At 42.2% G+C, this 21883-nt stretch overlaps 1 long non-coding RNA gene across 1 annotated transcript; it reads right to left on the reverse strand.

The window, feature by feature from the left end:
* Positions 1-277: 277 nt before the first annotated feature.
* Positions 278-4634, reverse strand: LOC109737398 (uncharacterized). Its single transcript, XR_002226557.4, has 5 exons — positions 4040-4634; positions 3790-3874; positions 2190-2273; positions 732-853; positions 278-657 (listed from the first exon to the last, which is right to left on the reverse strand). It is a non-coding gene; the product is annotated as an uncharacterized lncRNA (long non-coding RNA).
* Between the last annotated feature and the right edge of the window lie 17249 nt (positions 4635-21883).

Raw genomic sequence — 21883 nt, forward strand, 5'->3', positions numbered from 1 at the left:
CTCATAGCAATCTATTATTTAATTAAAACGATAGGCAAACAAGCCACCACGTATGTCCACATAGATTAAATTATCTTGATCCTTAATTTTATGTATTAACGGCTGAGATCGAAAGATGCAAGCGTTACATAAGAATATAATACATCTACAAAATAGTAGAACATGTCACGTAGAAGTAGTCCACATAGGTTCCAAAGCACGTGTCTATAACTAGCCCATACAAAAAAAAACTTCCCATCGATGGGTCAATGGTAAGCAAAAAAATATTAGTCAAACCTAAACAAATAAGGAACCTATTATTAACCGTACAAGGACAACTACCTCACGTGAGGAAAGTTCCACATCAGGAATGAATACACACAAACAAAACAAGTCTGATTAGCACACGGTGTGGGCATCTGATTTCCAGCCGGTCCCGACCACCACAACCCAAGACACCTAAATCCATATATAAATAAGTACACACGCCCGCACAAGTACCCACCAAACAATTACAAGCCAACGACCACGGCGACTTGAACACGCCACACGCAACTCAACGTCCAGACGAAAAGCCACGTCCAGCCGCTTCACTCGACGCCCGACAAAGTCACGTGTAAGCACGCTCGACGCCCGACGAAGCAATGTCGGTAGAATTGACGCCAAAGCACTTCTGACCTGATTCATCACATTTGGTAATTGTTATTTCACAAGCTTACTTTTTATGTGCAGAATCTTCATAAATACGCAACTCAACGTCCAGACGAAAAGCCACGTCCAGCCGCTTCACTCGACGCCCGACAAAGTCACGCGTAAGCACGCTCGACACCCGACGAAGCGACGTTGGAAGAATTGACGCCAAAGCACTTCTGACCTGATTCATCAGATTTGGTAATTGTTATTTCACAAGCTTACTTTTTATGTGCAGAATCTTCATAAATACTATATCAATTGATAAATTGTTCCCTGTTAATTTTGAAGACATCAGAATATGGCATACAAGAAGTTGAGCGACTTAACTACAAGAGGACAGAATTGGAATATTCAAGTGAAAGTAATGAGAATGTGGGATTCAGTGAATCCTACGACCGATGAGCTTATTAGCCTAGATATGATACTAATGGATGAGCAGGTTTGTTTTCTAATATATTAAACTAGAATTTTTCTATCGTATGAAGCAAATTACTAACCATATTTGATTCATTTAACAGGCTGAAACAATCCATGCTACTATCTGGAAGAATCTTATAGGCACTTTTAGATCAAAGATTAATGAAGAATCTATTTATGCATTCAGCAATGTTAAGGTCGTGGAATCCACAAAATATAGGCCACAGAGCAATGAAATTAAAATATTTTTTGCATACAATACAAAGGTAAAGGAAATAAAAGGATCTTTGAAAGTTCTCCCAGATTATTGCTTCGAGTTTGCTACCATGGACACACTAGAAGAAAGGGCCGAAAAAGATACACAATGCTCACGTATGCTTATAGTTGTAATTACGACCTCCAAATAATTGATATTTCTAATTTTTATATCACTAATCTCCAAATATGCAGATGTCATTGGACTACTAACTCAAATGAAGCCAGTGGAGACAAGAATAACAAAAAGGAACCCACAACCTTCATATATCCGTGAGATTGAAATCCTAATGCCAGAGTAAGTGCATATGCATATGCATGTCTCAAATTTAACTAAACCTCCCCCATGTGGTTAGCACTAACTTCTCAGATTAAATTCTTTACGGGTGATAAAATCAGAATCACGCTGTGGGGAAAGTTTTCTTATTTTCTGACCGTGGATGTAATCGGCAACCAAACTGTCCTTATTATCACATCAACGATGGTGCAGAGATTCAATAGTAAGTGCATAGATCTTACATGCTATTCTTATCATTTACAAATTCTTATTGATTGATTAAATAGGTTTGTGCCTAAAGTCAACGAGTGCCACAAGAATATATATTGATCTGGATATACCAGAAACACAAGAACTTCTTGATAGGTATGAAACACCTCCAATTTATTTTTTTTACTCATAATTAGTGAGTCAGGTTGATTCAAGATTTTATATTCTTATTTACTTCATACATGTGCAGGGACTCAACAGAAAAAACCTTACCAAAGATGATCAGTATAGATAGAAGTAATCAAGGAACACTAGAAGAACAGATGTTTTATAAGAGGATAACATTACAAGAACTTACTACAATGAGGCACGGAAACCAGTCAGACCAGGTAATGCATCAGAATTTCAAAAAATGATACCATCAATCTCTGTGATACGAGACCTGCATGGACAATTCATTTAATATTAGTTACAATGAAACCACATTGTGCTTATTTATGCCCCTTAATCCCACACGCCACTCAAATGCTAACACTATTTTTTTCAGGATTTTGTATTCACAGCAATAGCTACAGTAGATCGTTTGCAAGAAAATATTCAATGGTGGTACATGTCATGTGATAAGTGCCACAAATTGGCTACCAAGGAAACCGAAAATTATTATTGCAAGAGTTGTGGTATATATCCAGAAAAGGTCACACCTCGGTAAGCATATTATATTACTAAAATATGAACAAGAACTGTTATATTATATTTACTCCCTACTAACATGAATCGTATGTTAGGTATCGTGTTCGACTCCAAATTAGTGACCATACATCTACTACAAGTTGCACTTTATTTGACGAGGAGGCTGCAAGATTGCTTAATACATCTGCATCTAAGTTGCTAGACACACAAGACGGGAAATCAGAAGAAGTGCCAAAGATTATTCAACAATTATGTGGAAGAAGACTTATATTTAGATTCAAGCTCAATGATAATAATCTCACATTTGGCACACAAAACTATGCAGAAAAAGAATTTGTGCCCGATGATAGGCTTGAGATGCTCTATTTGGACAATAAAGCCGAGGAGGTAAAGCTACATTAACTTTTTACCATCTTCAAACTTCCTTAACTAATCCATCTTATATATGTTTCGCAGGAATTGATGGATGATGAGGTGGACACCGTGTTAATGAAGAAGCAAAACATGCCAGATACAAAGGTGACAGATTTTATTAACTATATACACACTTCAGATTTTAGAGATGTGTCTAATTTTCAAAATGTATATGTTTGCAGTCACAGAATAATAAAGTTTCATCTGGCAAACTTTCATGTGAACCGGTGCCTGTGAAAGAGGAGCCACATGACAGCACTGGGACTACATTAAACAAAGATAAGCGTCAAGACAAAAGATCATCATCATCACGTGAGCTCCGCAGTGGCACTAAAAGGAGACTGAGATCTGTTGTAATATCAGACGAGTCAGAGGATGAATGCATTGAGACGAATATGCCTCAACAAAAGGAAAAAGGTGTTTGCCGGAACAAGAAACATGTTAAAGCAGAAGCCAAAAATACAATGGTTGAAGATCAAGATGAAGTACCGAAATCGAATGCCAGGAGAAAAGGGATGTTATCAAGATAATTAGTGGATCAGTAGCTTATGAAATAAATAGTGCGACTGTGTATTTGTATCGACCAAGATAAGTAGAGTATTTGATTGACATCGACCATGATAAGAGGGATACTTATTAGATTAAGGGTGTGAATGTTACCAATGTTCTTAGTCTAAAACAGATCGATAACTTTCTTCATGTAGTTTCCTTTATGCACATGCTATTTTAGGCAAATCTTTACGAGGCCAGCATAATAGACAGGAACATACTACAAGACCAGAGTTTCGCACATTAGGATTTACTTCACAATTTGAAGAAACTATACTTCGCCAGCACAACAGAGAGGAACATACCTTGCTTCATCAGTAACTTAATAGCAGGATTTGATATAAGCAAATCAATGGCGTCTTGCTGGCACAAGTGAGCTGCTCAACAAACCTATAAAAAAATTAATATCCAAGGTGAACAAACTTCCTGTTCATAAGGCCTTTTTTAAGGGAAAAGGCATCATTTCTTGCAAATAACAAATTAAAAATACTATGGAGTACAATACCAATACTACTATGGATAAAGTATAAGAAATAATCCTCGGTTGGCACTTACAGTTAGTGGTAGCCTGGCAGCAAGAACAATGAGGAGGCCAGCATCTCATGGTCGTTGGCTGCTATTTGTATTCTCTAGATGTCAGATCTAATATAACACATTCAGTAGGTGACTCGGTGATTTCCCTCGCAGCCTCCTCCACTGGGCCAAACTACAACACCTCTGCCATGGACCTCTAGTCGTACGCCAAGAAGAGGTCATCATCTTGGCGGAAACCCTTGAGAACGCTCCGCCGGACTCCACGAGGTCGTCGAGAATCCACATCCTTGAGAATGCGCCAGTACCTACACGAAGAGAAATGGGAAGGAATGAATCAGCCGTGATGGTTTGGGAATCAATTTGGTGATGGCAAGCAGAGAGATCTTAATCAGCCGGCTAATGGAAGAGGTGGTGCGTGCGGATGGATTAAGGATGCTGGAGGGGAACGACTGATGCATCTCCCCATGGACGGGCAGGTCGGATTTGGGGCAGCAACATCTATTTATTTTTCCCCTTGCGATTTGGTACGGCATCGCCCCATGGATGGGTAGGGCACTGAGATTTGGGGCAAAATCACCCATGGACGGGCCGCCTCAGTTACTTTCAACTAGCCTTCACAGGCAAAGAAGAAAGGAAATGTGTTTTTACACTAGCACAACTAAAAGGAGCGGCGTACATCCCGTCAAAAGAAAAGGAAAAAAAATGCGTGCACATTTCTTCTAAAAAAACATGGTTGGCTGGGAATCACGTTACACAATTTCTTTTTTAAATGATGAAACACGTTTTACATAGTTTTGACTAAATTGAGACATGTAAAAAATAAAAGATGCAACTTTATATTTCATTTTTTATACGATTGGGTCCATTTGCTTCAGAAATTCATAAAAAAAATATAATAGATACGTAATTTAAAAAAACACATATATGAAGCAAAATAAAATACATGAGAAGGTAAAAAAATAATTTAAATATTGCGTGAATGTCACCAGAAAATTTTAAAATGTTTGAAAAGAACTAAATGCAGATCATTTATCACAAGATATAAAATAGATCAAATCTACATTACATTGCCAACACCATTCACAATATTCTATTTCTTCATCAATCTAATTATTAATAGTTACCATGTGTATTATCAACTTAAAATAATGTGTGTCAATAACTACAGGACTCTCATCACATATGACCTTTATGTCAATGAAATAAAACTGAACAGGACAAATTAGTTATTTTCCGTGATAAAGCTCAAATCGCCCTGATTAAGTGTACATGTCGTATCTCAGGGAAGCAACATGAATATCATAATAAACATATCTTTTTTCGAAGATGATAGAATTTATTTAAAATGCACGAGATGGTATAGTTTCCTAAAAAAATCACAAGACTGCCATATGTCATCCTGTTATGTAAAATAATTTTTAAATAAAGTAAATAAAAATGGGAAAACAACATATATTAATACGTAAAAAAATGAAAATTTATAAAAAAACATTAAACAAGTGATAAAGAAACAAAAAATACAAAAAATATATTAATCTAGCTGTGCAAATGCGTGGGTGAACCCGCTAGTTCATCATATAGCATCTAGCAGCAGCAGGAGCAGGAGCAGCTCATAGCAATTCATCATATAGCATCAGCAGGAGCAGCTCATAGCAATTCATCATACAGCAGCAGCATGAGCAGCTTATAGCAACTCATCATATAGCAGCAGCAGCAGCTCATAGCAATTCATCATATAGCGGCAGCAGCAGCTCATAACAATTCATCATATAGCAACAGCTGGAGCAGCTCGTAGCAATGCATCATATAGCAGCAACAGAAGCAGCTCATAGCAATTCATTGTATAGTGGATCAGAATGAAAATTTGGCAAAAAATCAGAGGAGATCCTCACCTTGTTGGATGAGCTCATCCTTCAACAGCACCTCAAGGCCACGGCCTGGGAGGTGGGGAGGGGAATAAGGTGCCTTCTGCCGCAGTGTGGCATCAGCCGTAGTTGTGCAGCGCCTGCCGAAGTAGTGTGTTGGACGAACCACAGTGGAGCAGCTGCTGGAGACCATGAGAATGAGGGGCAGCGCTAGAGGGAGGAGCAGCCAGGGAGATTTGCCCCTACCCGCCGGCCATGTAGCCTAGCTGGACAGAGCATCGTCGAGGACCAGGCCAGATGGGACCAGTGGCGACGGCTTGCTGGAGGAACCATAGTGCTGCAGGTAGGGGATCGAGGTAGAGGGAAAGGGGAGAGGAGATGCAAGCGGGCAGGGCAATGAACGCTTGCGTGTTTGTTTTTACTTGAGGGTGAGGTGTGACGCGGGCGTCACCAGTTGCATTTTGAGTGTAATATAGGCAGACAACAGAGTCATTTCACTATTCCCCTTCCCTTCAATTTTTAGTGAGGTTCTACCCGAAACACCCCCCTCCAAAGACAAATTAGTTAAGCCCAATCCCATAACTCAAAAATGATTTGTTTACATATTTTATGGCTTATTTTGACAATAAGCCCTGAAAAGGCGGAATAGAACTGGCCCTTAACCTGCAATTCAATTGTGCGTGCAATGATGAATCACTCCTGCCTGCTATAGTGTACATTTAGGCATCATCATACATGGCATAACCTAATGCATGTGCATTCCATTGTAGAATCTGGAATATGCAATGTTTATGTTAGTTCATACGTTGCACATGATGTTTAAATGCCCCTTAAATCCGGTTAGTCAAGTGATGGTCTTTAAGCCTCCTTCTCTGCTTCTTTTCTTGATATGTAAGATTTGCTCACACATCTGTTCAATTGCTTGTTTGCATCAGCCAGCCATACTAGGACTGTTTGCTTTGATTACTTGTTGTTCTTGACGTAACACTCTAACAGAGCTTGTCAACGATTTAAACACTAAGGGTTGCTGTAGTGGGGCCTTTTCTAACTCATAGGTGGCATAAAGGTTTGGCTGTACACTAAAGTATGCTCTCCAAGAGTACCTAGAGATCCAGTTCGAAGGTATGCCTAGTTTTTACATAGTGCAGACATAGTAAATGCTCATTTCATTGTGTGCAAGTGCAAGAGATGCGGCATGTTTCATTATGTGGTGTTGTTTTGTTATAATCTCATCCTTTTGTGTTCACAGACTGAAAAGTATCCATATTTATCTTCCAATGAGATGAGTAACTAGTTTGCTGTGTCACCTTGCAGAGGGGGTGCAATGAAGATAAGATTGAGGATTTCCAAGTACAAGATGTTAGGAAGGAGCCTCTTCAACCTGTTAAGGTAAGTCACTGTATCCAACTCAACAGTTCAATTCCTTGTTTGTTTCAGGCATAGTTAATTTGCTCTTTTCAATTGCTTTATTTGTCCTCAGTTAATGAGATGCCCAAAGAATGATGCCTGATGTTGGGTACTTGTATAACTATTAGTTGACATAATTAAAGGCCTTACCATTTAATTACTCTGTTGAAGTGTACCTGAAGCTTTGAAGTTTATTAACCAACTATTATTGCATGAGGCTCACAATCTAGTTTATACTAGGCTAATGATTGCATAGTTTTGCTTGCTGTAGTATGTTTGTATGAAACCCTCTGCTGTTCATTATGCTCCCTAAGACTTTAATTGAGCTACAGAATGGCCAACTGCTTGCTTACTTCTACGCAACGTGTTATCTAAATTTTAACTTGTCCGTGTTTTGGATTGGGCCCCAACATCATGCTCCTCTGGTGAGCTAAGAGAGATTTCTGTATGCAGGCTGCACAGACTACCTTTTTTATAATTTTTAAAATATCACCTGCTTATGCTTCATGACGTGTAACATTATTGTTAGTCCTGTTTTGCCATGTACAAAATAGTGTGTCTTGCTCGCTTCACTGTTGTAACTATATGTTTGCCCTAGTCATGTGTACTTACAGAAACATTTCAGGATGAAGTGACATCAACACAAAGATCTGCGAGCAGTGCGGCATGGCCGTTACCGAATGATTATGGATTGGAATTGGAATGTGTTTATGTTCTCAAGCATCAACTAGAGGTGGCAAGACAATGTGTACATGATTCTGAACGTACAATCAACAAGTTAAGACTGGACATGCAGGTATTAGATGCAGGATCAAAAAAATGAAACAAGACACTGAGGTAACAACGAAGGAATTGGAGATTTTGCAGACTGAAATTTGTGCTATGTAAATCCGGCCAATCCTATTTTCTGAAGAGATTATAGTTCAAATGGTAAGTTATATATGTTGATGCGCGTCCATGATGTATGAGCTGTATTTGCCCAGTGTATGTAATTTGCTGTTTGTGTATGCTTTATTATCACTGCTGCCGAACCATAATGCCCAGTAGGTATAATCGGCTGAATTTCTTTATTGTATAGTGTAGGATTATTCTACGTTTCTATGCCTTAGTCTCTTTATTGTATAGTGTATGTTTTTTAGAGGTGATACTATAGAGTAGGATAATTATTTGAATATGCTATATCGTTCAAATGGGGGCCAACTCGCCCAAACGTTGTAGTGACCATGGCCCTCCACAAGCCATACGATCCATGGGCCATCTACGGGACGGACGATCCATGGCCTTCTATGGCCGTCGGATCCATGGGCCTTCTATGGGCCATCGGATCCATGGGCCTTCTATGGGCCGTCGGATCAATGGCCTTCTATGGGCCGTCGGGTCAATGGGTCTTCTACGTCCCGTAGGATCCATGGGCCTTCTACGGGTCGTCTCATCTATGGGCCCTGTACGGGCCGTATAAGGGGCCGTAAACGGGCTAGAGTGGAAATCGTACGTTTTATGGGCTGACCATAACGGGCCTTTAATAGGCCGTATTTGATGATGCTATGAAAGTGGCCCAACAGATTAACGGCCCACAAACGGGCCGACTATATCAACGGGCTGAATTTGGCCCACAAGCAAAAAAGGCCAGTAATGGGCCGTAAGTAACCGAATGGTGGAAATGAGCCCAAGAATAAATGGGCCCTCAGAAGGCCGAAAGGTAACACGGGCTGGAAACGACCCAATGGAATAATAGGCCGCTAATGGGTATAAAGCGATACACTGTTCATTACGGGCCAGTTTCACCACGGGCCATTAATGGGCCAAGAATTACAAAGGGACTCATATGGGCCGAAGTACGTCATGGGCCATACATGGGCCGGAAGTTAAAACGGGCTGGAATTATATTGGACGACCCAGATGACGCTACTGGTCCTAATTCGGATAGGCCATAAACGGGCCCTAGGTTAGCGGGCTGTAAATGGGCTATATGCGAACAGGCCGTTAACAGGCTTGTCGTGGGCCGGCCCGCCACCTTTTGGCCCAGTCAAACGGGCCGTCCTTTTAACAGGAATGGGCCTCTGTTGGGCCGTGCCACGTGTCGACGTATCATAGGCGCTTTGGATCCAATGAGTGGATGACATATGTCCCAACGGTGAGCCGACACGTGTTTCCTCCAGCCAATGATGATTTTGCACATGGAAAATCCCCATTGGTCAGGGCTGTTAACGGGTTATCGGATCCAAAACCAGACCCGATAGCTTAACGGCATTCCGTTACGGTGGATGCCATGTGTCGGTCACCCTTGACGAAAGCACTTCTGTGACACGTGATTTATCGTCATGGAAGTGGACACTTCCGTGATGATAATTTTGGTAATGTCATGGAACACTTCTACGACAGCACAGGTATGACTATCTTGATTCTGTCATAAAATTTTCATGGATGTACATGCATGACAGAAAATGTGACCTACTGTGACAATCACGTATCATCACGGAAGTGTATTTTTTGTTGTGGTGTAATATCTGAGAACCATGAAAACATAAATTATAGTGAGATTATCTTTGTAATGCAGAGGATATTCTAATATAGAGGCGCCCATGTAAACCCTTGTGTGCTATCACTAGATTCTGATGAGAGAGCTCATGTGTGCTGTAATATGGTGCGTGCATTAATATAATCTGGCACAAGTACACAAAAAATAGGCTCCAGAAGTAAGGATAGTTGGCAGATGATAGGTTCATAATATACTGTATAGAGAGCTTATTGCCAAACCATGATAACAAGAGCACACAACAACTAGGCAGATCATACTATACATAAAAGGGGTACACCATAACCACGATATATAAATCGGGAAAGTGGAACTGGCTGGAAAATACAATGTTGTATTGCCGCTACTAATTGAAAGCCTATCGATCACGTACAAGCCAGCTCTATCAGCTGTTGACTGCAGATGTCCCTGCTCCCCTTCCTGACAAGGAACATACTGTACGTACTAAGTACAGAATAACAGAAGAGAAACATGTTAAAGAACAGAAGAGGAAGCATATTCTTGAGGTTTCGCTTCATTGCATACAATGTTGGTTGCCTACTCATGATGAAGCACAGCGCCCAAAGAAATGCAATTCCATGCTGTCTCTCTATATGTGGCCACATACATTTGGAAAATCAAGTGGGAGCATTACCTGACCAATTAAATGTGTGTCTGTTAACTAATGTCAGTATCATATCACAATTTTTATTTGAAGAAGTAAGCTTTGGACTTATGATTGGTGTGTTGTTTAGCTTCAAGAGTGGACTGCTGCTAGTGCGACACAAAGCAGCTACACAGATCATAGTGTAGATATAACAGGAAAACAGTAAGCATCAGGAGTAAAATCAGCAAAGTGGAACTTGTTGGAATATATGTGCTAGTATTGCTGGTACGGCTAGAAAGGCTTCGGATACCAGCTCTCTTCAACTTAAGGTGCGGTACTGTTAATATTAGTGTAACTCTCAAAGGCGACACAGCTCCCCGCATTTCCTTGCTATTCTTATAGGATTCAAGTGGGCAGGCCACTACAAATCCTATTCCTATGTTTACAAAATCCTACGAATCAAACAGGCCCGAAGAGTTCAAAGTGTCCATCACAACCGACCGTATAGACCTCTACACTGCAAATGTCCATGCTCATCTTCACTACAAGGAACATACTGTACTACTATCATATTCCCTCTGTTCCAAAATATAAGTCTTTGTAGAGATTTCCACTATGGATCACATACCGATGTATACAGATACATTTTAGAGTGTAGATTCACTCATTTTGCTCCATATGTAGTCCATGGTGAAATCTATACAAAGACTTGTATTTAGGAACGGAGAGAGTACTTATTAAAGAAGAACGGAAGAGGAACATGTTCAAGAAGAGCAAGCAGATTTTGGATAATAAAATGTTCGTTTCATAGTGCCCACACATGATGAACCAGAGCGCATTAAGAATGCAACTCCCTGCTATCTCTCTATATGTGGTGCACATGCTTTTCGAAAGTAAAGTAGGAACATTAGCTGACCAATTAAATGTTATCTGTTTTAGTAATATCAGCATCATATCAAATTCGTATTTGAGCAACAAGTTTGGAATTATGAGTGGCATGTTGATGGATTTAGGAGTAGTGCTAAGCAGGTACGATGATGGTACTGAATATAAAGGCATGTCTGCATGCATGTCGCGTGACTTTTGTCATTTTGGTCAGTCGACCATTTCAGACAGTTGGATGAAGATCCTACGTCTCCTAACCCTTCTTCTTCCTCGTCTCTGATTCTTCCCATACAGAACACCGCACGGGCCGCCGGCCGAACCACCTGCCCCGACCCCCCCCCCCCCGCGCCGTCCCCTGAACCGCCCCCATCGCCTGTGTTCCTCTGCCACTCCCACCCCCGCCCCCAACCGCGTCGAGTTTTCTTCGTTCGGCGAGGCCCCACCACCGCCCCCCACAACCACCGTCCCCACCCGAGCCCCTTCCTTCGCACCGGCGAACTCCGGCGAGCTCTGAAAAATTGACTGACCCAATTTTGAAATTTAGTCTACTGTCATTTAACTATTGTGGAATATAAAAGGGGAAAACCATAAGCATTGCGAGTATAGTGTTGAGCGTGCCATGACGGATCTGAAGGTGCAAACCGGACAAAGGCAACTTCGCAAGCAATGTTTACTTTCAACTAGCAAGTAAGTGATGGACAAGAAATCAGAGTAAAGGAGTGGCGATCTATTTTCTTGCTGCGATAAATAAGTTGAGCAGATACGAAAGAGTACCACCTCTGGTGCGGCACCGTGTATGCATCTGCTGAGAATTTCATGGTGCTGCGGTAGCGATGGCTATCAGTGACGTGGAAGCAGATCTAGGAGGGTAGATGGTGGCGGCGGGGCGCGGTGGACGAGACGGTCGTAGGAGCGGCGCCGACAAGGTGGACGACGGCGGGGATGAAGCGAGAGGACGGGATGCAAGGATCCCGGTCCGAATCCATGGATGAGAGAGGTCGATCTCTTGTAATGGACGACGGCGTTAGGGTATCAGCTCCGGCATGGTGGAGGAGGACGGCGGTGGATGGGGTGGCGGACGGAGGAGGCTGGGGTGGAGAGGGTGTTTTGGCGCCCACGGAGTACGAATGGGGAAATGGGGGCAGAGAGGAAGGGGGAACCATGTCTTCAGGGCGCACTTGTCTCAAATGCGAGGAAATTTACAAACTTAGCCCCCGTTTCAAATTTCCTACATCACAGCAAAATTAGTCGGTTGGGGATAGGACGGTAATCTCGCATACACCAAATATTTGCCGATAAGAGTTTGTTTTTGGCGCCCACCGTCTATGAATCAGGGAGGGAGTCAATTTCGGCCGAGGAGACACTGTGTTTTGGCGCCCACCGTGTATGGATCCGGGTGAGAGGCAGTTATGTCATGTTTGAGTGAAATTACAAACCTACCCCTATCGAAACTTATAGAAATCGAGCCGATAGGCTTTGCATGTCAGGGATAGGCAGTAATTTTCATCTCGCGGATTTTTCTTTCGGGCGGTTACTGCGACTTTGCCAGCTTCGTTCAAATTTTTGCAGAGCAAGGGTGCACGTTTACCATGCCAACTCAATTCGAATCTAGTTTGTATTCTATTTTTGTTTGGGCAAGATCCATTTTCGATTGGAATAAAATTCTATATACATCATTTTTTATATATACTTTCAAAAGCACAACAAAAAATTCTGCTCCTTTATATGTACAATATGATGTACAAATACAATGGTCTCAAAATCATAAGGTTGAATTCAAACAATTTAAACTAAATTATGTTCTACTAAAATGTATGGATCAGTAATATCTACATATTAAATAACATAGATGCGCGTGAATTCATATGAGTATGCATGTTTGATAGATCAATTTTGGTTCGAGTATGAAGCACATGTATCATCATCTCGAATTCAAATATTTGAATCACTTTTATGTTGACTCCTTTCACGCCCATCTCTCTCGCATGCATGCTCCTTCATGTAGCTATCACTCTCTTTTCTCCAGCTCACCCGCACGCTCACTTCATGTTTCTCCTATCTTTGGAAACATGGTCTCTCGACGTCTCCCTTGAGAAGTGTCACACTCTCCCTATCATTATACATTACACGGTTTTCATTATCTCTCACGTCTCTACCGTTCTCTGGTATCACTAGGTACCTAAGCTTTCTTTTTCACCGCCACACACACAGCCTCACTCGTCTTTCACTTTGTCTTTCTCTCTATGGGGTTCTCTCAGACACTCTGTATGTCTCTAGATATGACCACTAAAATTACTCTCTCCTGCAGACACAACATTTGTTGCGGTCTCCTTTCCATCTCCATCCCAGTTATAAAACTGACATTATTCATTTGTTTACCGATCAGACAAACTCCCCCCCTCTCTCTAACACACACACAACTCCTTCTTCCACTCCCCGACTACCGTCTCTGTCTCTCACACACACAAAACTCTCGCTTTCGCACCCCCGACTCGTATTTCTCTCACAAACATTTATCGACTAGCCTCTAGATAGGTTTATACACCCGCACACTCGTGCTTCCACTATCGCATACATGTCTCTCTCGCGCTCCTTGTATCTATGTAGATTTTGTTGGGGAACGTAGTAATTTCAAAAAAATTCTACGCACACGCAAGATCATGGTGATGCATAGCAACGAGAGGGGAGAGTGTAGTCCATGTACCCTCGTAGACCGAAAGCGGAAGCGTTAGCACAACGCGGTTGATGTAGTCGTACGTCTTCACGATCCGACCGATCCAAGTACCGAACGTACGGCACCTCCGAGTTCAGCACACGTTCAGCTCGATGACGTCCCTCGAACTCCGATCCAGCCGAGCTTTGAGGGAGAGTTCCGTCAGCACGACGGCGTGGTGACGATGATGATGTTCTACCGACGCAGGGCTTCACCTAAGCACCGCTACGATATTATCGAGGTGGATTATGGTGGAGGGGGGCACCGCACACGGCTAAGAGATCAATAGATCAATTGTTGTGTCTTTGGGGTGCCCCCCTGCCCCCGTATATAACGAAGCAATGGGGAGGCGGCCGACCTAGGAGGAGGGCGCGCCAAGGGGGGAGTCCTACTCCCACCGGGAGTAGGACTCCTCCTTTCCTTGTTGGAGTAGGAGAAGGGAAGGGAGAAGGAGAAGGAAGGAAGGGAGTGCCCCCCCTCCCTAGTCCAATTCGGACTAGTCCATGGGGAGGGGTGCGGCCACCCTTTGGGGCCTTTCTCTCCTTTCCCGTATGGCCCATTAAGGCCCAATACGAATTCCCGTAACTCTCCGGTACTCCGAAACATACCCGAATCACTCGAAACCTTTCCGATGTCCGAATATAGTCGTCCAATATATCGATCTTTACGTCTCGACCATTTCGAGACTCCTCGTCATGTCCCTGATTTCATACGGGACTCCGAACTCCTTCGGTACATCAAAACACATAAACTCATAATATAACCGTCATCTAATTTTAAGCATGCAGACCCTACGGGTTCGAGAACTATGTAGACATGACCGAGACACGTCTCCGGTCAATAACTAATAGCGGAACCTGGATGCTCATATTGGCTCCCACATATTCTACGAAGATCTTTATTGGTCAAACCGCATAACAACATACGTTGTTCCCTTTGTCATCGGTATGTTACTTGCCCGAGATTCGATCGTCGGTATCTCAATACCTAGTTCAATCTCGTTACCGGCAAGTCTCTTTACTCGTTCCGTAATACATCATCCCGCAACTAACTCATTAGTTGCAATGCTTGCAAGGCTTTAAGTGATGTGCATTGCCAAGTGGGCCCAGAGATACCTCTCCGACAATCGGAGTGACAAATCCTAATCTCGAAATAAGCCAACCCAACAAGTACCTTCGGAGACACCTGTAGAGCACCTTTATAATCACCCAGTTACGTTGTGATGTTTGGTAGCACACAAAGTGTTCCTCCGGTAAACGGGAGTTGCATAATCTCATAGTCATAGGAACATGTATAAGTCATGAAGAAAGCAATAGCAACATACTAAACGATCATGTGCTAAGCTAACGGAATGGGTCAAGTCAATCACATCATTCCCCTAATGATGTGATCCCGTTAATCAAATGACAACTCATGTCTATGGCTAGGAAACATAACCATCTTTGATCAACGAGCTAGTCAAGTAGAGGCATACTAGTGACACTCTGTTTGTCTATGTATTCACACAAGTATTAACATCAATAATAAACATTTATCATGAAATAAGGAAATAAATAATAACTTTATTATTGCCTCTAGGGCATATTTCCTTCAGTCTCCCACTTGCACTAGAGTCAATAATCTAGATCACATCGCCATGTGATTTAACATCAATAGTTCACATCACCATGTGATTAACACCCATAGTTTACATCATCATGTGACCAACACCCAAAGGGTTTACTAGAGTCAATAATCTAGTTCACATCGCTATGTGATTAACACCCAAAGAGTACTAATGTGTGATCATGTTTTGCTTGTGAGAGAAGTTTAGTCAACGGGTCTGCCATATTCAGATCCGTATGTATTTTGCAAATTTCTATGTCTACAATGCTCTGCACGGAGCTACTTTAGCTAATTCCTGCCACTTTCAATATGTATCCAGATGAAGACTTAGAGTCATCTGGACCAGTGCCAAAACTTGTGTCGACGTAACCCTTTTACGACGAACCTTTTGTCACCTCCATAATCGAGAAACATATCCTTATTCCACTAAGGATAATTTTGAGCGCTGTCTAGTGATCTACTCCTAGATCACTATTGTACTCCCTTGCCAAAATCAGTGTAGGGTATACAATAGATCTGGCACATAGCATGGCATACTTTATAGAACCTATGGCTGAGGCATAGGGAATGACTTTCATTCTCTTTCTATCTTCTGCCGTGGTCGGGCTCTGAGTCTTACTCAATTTCACACCTTGTAACACAGGCAAGAACTCTTTCTTTGACTGTTCCATTTTGAACTACTTCAAAATCTTGTCAAGGTATGTACTCATTGAAAAAACTTATCAAGCGTTTTGATCTATCTCTATAGATCTTGATGCTCAACATGTAAGCAGCTTCACCGAGGTCTTTCTTTGAAAAACTCCTTTCAAACACTCCTTTATGCTTTGCAGAATAATTCTACATTATTTCCAATCAACAATATGTCATTCACATATACTTATCAGAAATGTGTAGTGCTCCCACTCACTTTCTTGTAAATACAGGCTTCACCGCAAGTCTGTATAAAACTATATCCTTTGATCAACTTATCAAAGCGTATATTCCAACTCCGAGATGCTTGCACCAGTCCATAGATGGATCGCTGGAGCTTGCATATTTTGTTAGCACCTTTAGGATTGACAAAACCTTCTGGTTGCATCATATACAACTCTTCTTTAATAAATCCATTATGGAATGCAGTTTTGTTTATCCATTTGCCAGATTTCATAAAATGCGGCAATTGCTAACATGATTCGAACAGACTTAAGCATAGATACGAGTGAGAAACTCTCATCGTAGTCAACACCTTGAACTTGTCGAAAACCTTTTTGCGACAATTCTAGCTTTGTAGATAGTAACACTACTATCAGCGTCCGTCTTCCTCTTGAAGATCCATTTAATCTCAATGGCTCGCCGATCATTGGGCAAGTCAATCAAAGTCCATACTTTGTTCTCACACGTGGATCTCATCTCAGATTTCATGGCCTCAAGCCATTTCGCGGAATCTGGGCTCATCATCGTTTCCTCATAGTTCGTACGTTCGTCATGGTCAAGAAACATGACCTCCAGAACAGGATTACCGTACCACTCTGGTGTAGGAGTCACAGGAACAGATTTCTGTGATGAACTACTTTCCAATAAGGGAGCAGGTACAGTTACCTCATCAAGTTCTACTTTCCTCCCAATCACTTCTTTCGAGAGAAACTCCTTCTCTAGAAAGGATCCATTCTTAGCAACGAATATCTTGCCTTCGGATCTGCGATAGAAGGTGTACACAACAGTAACTTTTGGGTATCCTATGAAGACGCACTTTTCCGATTTGGGTTTGAGCTTATCAGGATGAAACTTTTTCACATAAGCATCGCAACCCCAAACTTTAAGAAACGACAGCCTAGGTTTCTTGCCAAACCATAGTTCATATGGTGTCGTCTCAACAGATTAGACGGTGCCCTATTTAATGCAGCTGTCTCTAATGCATAACCCCAGAACGATAGTGGTAAATCGGTAAGAGACATCATAGATTGCACTATATCCAATAAAGTACGGTTATGACGTTCGGACACACCATTATGCTGTGGTGTTCCAGGTGGCATGAGTTTGTGAAACTATTCCACATTGTTTTAATTGAAGGCCAAACTCATAACTCAAATATTTTACCTCTGCGATCATATCGTGGAAACTTTTATTTTTGTTACGATGATTCTCCACTTCACTCTGAAATTCATTAAACTTTTCAAATGTTTCAGACTTGTGTTTCATCAAGTAGATATACCCATATCTGCTCAAATCATCTGTGAAGGTCAAAAAATAATGATACCCGCCGCGAGCCTCAACACTCATCGGATTGCATACATCACTATGTATTATTTCCAATAAGTCAGTTGCTTGCTCCATTGTTTCGGAGAACGGAGTTTTAGTCTTCTTGCCCATAAGGCATGGTTCGCAAGCATCAAGTGATTCATAATCAAGTGATTCCAAAATTCCATCAGCATGGAGTTTCTTCATGCGCTTTACACCAATATGACCTAAACAGCAGTGCCACAAATAAGTTGCACTATCATTATTAACTTTGCATCTTTTGGCTTCAATATTATGAATATGTGTATCACTACAATCGAGATCCAACAAAACATTTTCGTTGGGTGTATGACCATAGAAGGTTTTATTCATGTAAACAGAACAACAATTATTCTCTAACTTAAATGAATAACCGTATTGCAATAAACATGATCAAATCATATTCATGCTCAACGCAAACACCAAATAACACTTATTTAGGTTCAACACTAATCCCGAAAGTATAGGGAGTGTGCGATGATGATCATATCAATCTTGGAACTACTTCCAACACACATCGTCACCTCGTCCTTAACTAGTTTCTGTTCATTCTGCAACTCCCGTTTTGAGTTACTACTCTTAGCAACTGAACCAGTATCAAATACCGAGGGGTTGCTATAAACACTAGTAAAGTACACATCAATAACATGTATATCAAATATACCTTTGTTCACTTTGCCAGACTTCTTATCCGCCAAATACTTGGGGCAGTTCCGCTTCCAGTGACCAGTCCCTTTGCAGTAGAAGCACTTAGTCTCAGGATTAGGTCTTGGACTTGGGCTTCTTCACTTGAGCAGCAACTTGCTTGTTGTTCTTCTTGAAGTTCCCCTTCTTCCCTTTGCCCTTTTCCTTGAAACTAGTGGTCTTGTCAACCATCAACATTTGATGCTCTTTCTTGATTTCTACCTTCATCGATTTCATCATCATGAAAAGCTCGGGAATCGTTTTCGTCATCCCTTGCATACTATAGTTCATCACGAAGTTCTACTAACTTGGTGATGGTGACTAGAGAATTCTGTCAAACACTATTTTATGTGGAAGATTAATCCCACTTGATTCAAGCGATTGTGGTACCGAGACAATCTGAGCACAGCTCACTGCTTGAGCTATTCTCCTCCGTCTTTTAGCTATAGAACTTGTTGGAGACTTCATATCTCTCAACTCGGGTATTTGCTTGAAATATTAACTTCAACTCCTGGAACATCTCATATGGTCCATGATGTTCAAAACGTCTTTGAAGTCCCGATTCTAAGCCGTTAAGCATGGTGCGCTAAACTATCAAGTAGTCATCATATTGACCTAGCCAAACGTACATAACATCTGCATCTTCTCCTGCAATAGGTTTGTCACCTAGCGGTGCACCAAGGACATAATTCTTCTGTGCAGCAATGAGGATAAACCTCAGATCACGGACCCAGTCCGCATCATTGCTACTATCATATTTCAACTTTGTTTTCTCTAGGAACATATATAAAACATAGGGAAGCAACAACGCGAGCTATTGATCTACAACATAGATATGCTAATACTACCAAAACTAAGTTCATGATAAATTAAAGTTAAATTAATCATATTACTTCAGAACTCCCACTTAGATAGACATCCCTCTAATCCTCTAAGTGATCACGTGATCCAAATCAACTAAACCATGTCCGATCATCACGTGAGATGGAGTAGTTTCAATGGTGAACATCACTATGTTGATCATATCTACTATATGATTCACTCTCGACCTTTCGGTCTCAGTGTTCCGAGGCCATATCTGTTATATGCTAGGCTCGTCAAGTTTAACCTGAGTATTCCGCGTGTGCAACTGTTTTGCACCCGTTGTATTTGAACGTAGAGCCTATCACACCCGATCATCACGTGGTGTCTCAGCACGAAGAACTTTCGCAACGGTGCATACTCAGGGAGAACACTTATACCATGATAATTTAGTGAGAGATCATCTTATAATGCTACCGTCAATCAAACCAAGATAAGATGCATAAAAGATAAACATCAGATGCAATCAATATAAGTGATATGATATGGCCATCATCATCTTGTGCTTGTGATCTCCATCTTCTAAGCACCGTCATGATCACCATCGTCACCGGCGTGACACCTACGCATCAAAACCACAACGATAGTGTGTCAAGTTGGTGCTGTTTTAACCTTCGCAAGGACCGGGCGTAGCCACACTCGGTTCAAATAAAGTTGGAGAAACTGACACCCACTAGTCACCTGTGTGCATAGCACGGCGGTAAAACCAGTCTCGCGTAAGCGTACGCGTAATGTCAGTCCAGGCCGCTTCATCCAATAATACCGCCGAACCAAAGTATGACATGCTGGTAAGCAGTATGACTTATATCGCCCACAACTCACTTGTGTTCTACTCGTCCATATAACATCTACGCATAAAACCAGGCTCGGATGCCATTGTTGGGGAACGTAGTAATTTCAAAAAAATTCTACGCACACGCAAGATCATGGTGATGCATAGCAACGAGAGGGGAGAGTGTAGTCCACGTACCCTCGTACACCGAAAGCGGAAGCGTTAGCACAACGGGGTTGATGTAGTCGTACGTCTTCACGATGCGACCGATCCATGTACCAAACTTACGGCACCTCCGAGTTTAGCACACATTCAGCTCGATGACCTCCCTCGAACTCCGATCCAGCCGAGCTTTGAGGGAGAGTTCCATCAGCACGACGGCGTGGTGACGATGATGATGTTCTACCGATGCAGGGCTTCACCTAAGCACCGCTACGATATTATCGAGGTGGATTATGGTGGAGGGGGGCACCGCACACGGCTAAGAGATCAATAGATCAATTGTTGTGTCTTTGGGGTGCCCCCCTGCCCCCGTATATAAAGGAGCAAGGGGGGAGGCGGCCGGCCTAGGAGGAGGGCGCGCCAAGGGGGGAGTCCTACTCCCACCGGGAGTAGGACTCCTCCTTTCCTTGTTGGAGTAGGAGAAGGGAAGGGAGAAGGAGAAGGAAGGAAGGGGGCGCCCCCCCTCCCTAGTCTAATTCGGACTAGTCCATGGGGAGGGGTGCGGCCACCCTTTGGGGCCTTTCTCTCCTTTCCCGTATGGCCCATTAAGGCCCAATACGAATTCCCGTAACTCTCCGGTACTCCGAAAAATACTCGAATCACTCGGAACCTTTGCGATGTCCGAATATAGTCGTCCAATATATCGATCTTTACGTCTCGACCATTTCGAGACTCCTCGGCATGTCCCTGATTTCATACGGGACTCCGAACTCCTTCGGCAGACCCTACGGGTTCGAGAACTATGTAGACATGACCGAGACACGTCTGCATTCAATAACCAATAGCGGAACCTGGATGCTCATATTGGCTCCCACATATTCTACGAAGATCTTTATCGGTCAAACCGCATAACAACATACGTTGTTCCCTTTGTCATTGGTATGTTACTTGCCCGAGATTCGATCGTCGGTATCTCAATACCTAGCTCAATCTCGTTACCGGCAAGTCTCTTTACTCGTTCCATAATACATCATCCCGCAACTAACTCATTAGTTGCAATGCTTGCAAGGCTTTAAGTGATGTGCATTACCAAGTGGGCCCAGAGATACCTCTCCGACAATCGGAGTGACAAATCCTAATCTCGAAATATGCCAACCCAACAAGTACCTTCGGAGACACCTGTAGAGCACCTTTATAGTCACCCAGTTACATTGTGACGTTTGGTAGCACACAAAGTGTTCCTCTGGTAAACGGGAGTTGCATAATCTCATAGTCATAGGAACATGTATAAGTCATGAAGAAAGCAATAGCAACATACTAAACGATCGTGTGCTAAGCTAACGGAATGGGTCAAGTCAATCACATCATTCTCCTAATGATGTGAGCCCGTTAATCAAATGACAACTCATGTCTATGGCTAGGAAACATAACCATCTTTGATCAACGAGCTAGTCAAGTAGAGGCATACTAGTGACACTCTGTTTGTCTATGTATTCACACAAGTATTATGTTTCCGGTTAATACAATTCTAGT

This window comes from Aegilops tauschii, chromosome 7, assembly GCF_002575655.3.
Source record: "Aegilops tauschii subsp. strangulata cultivar AL8/78 chromosome 7, Aet v6.0, whole genome shotgun sequence".
Classification (NCBI taxonomy): Eukaryota; Viridiplantae; Streptophyta; class Magnoliopsida; order Poales; family Poaceae; genus Aegilops; species Aegilops tauschii.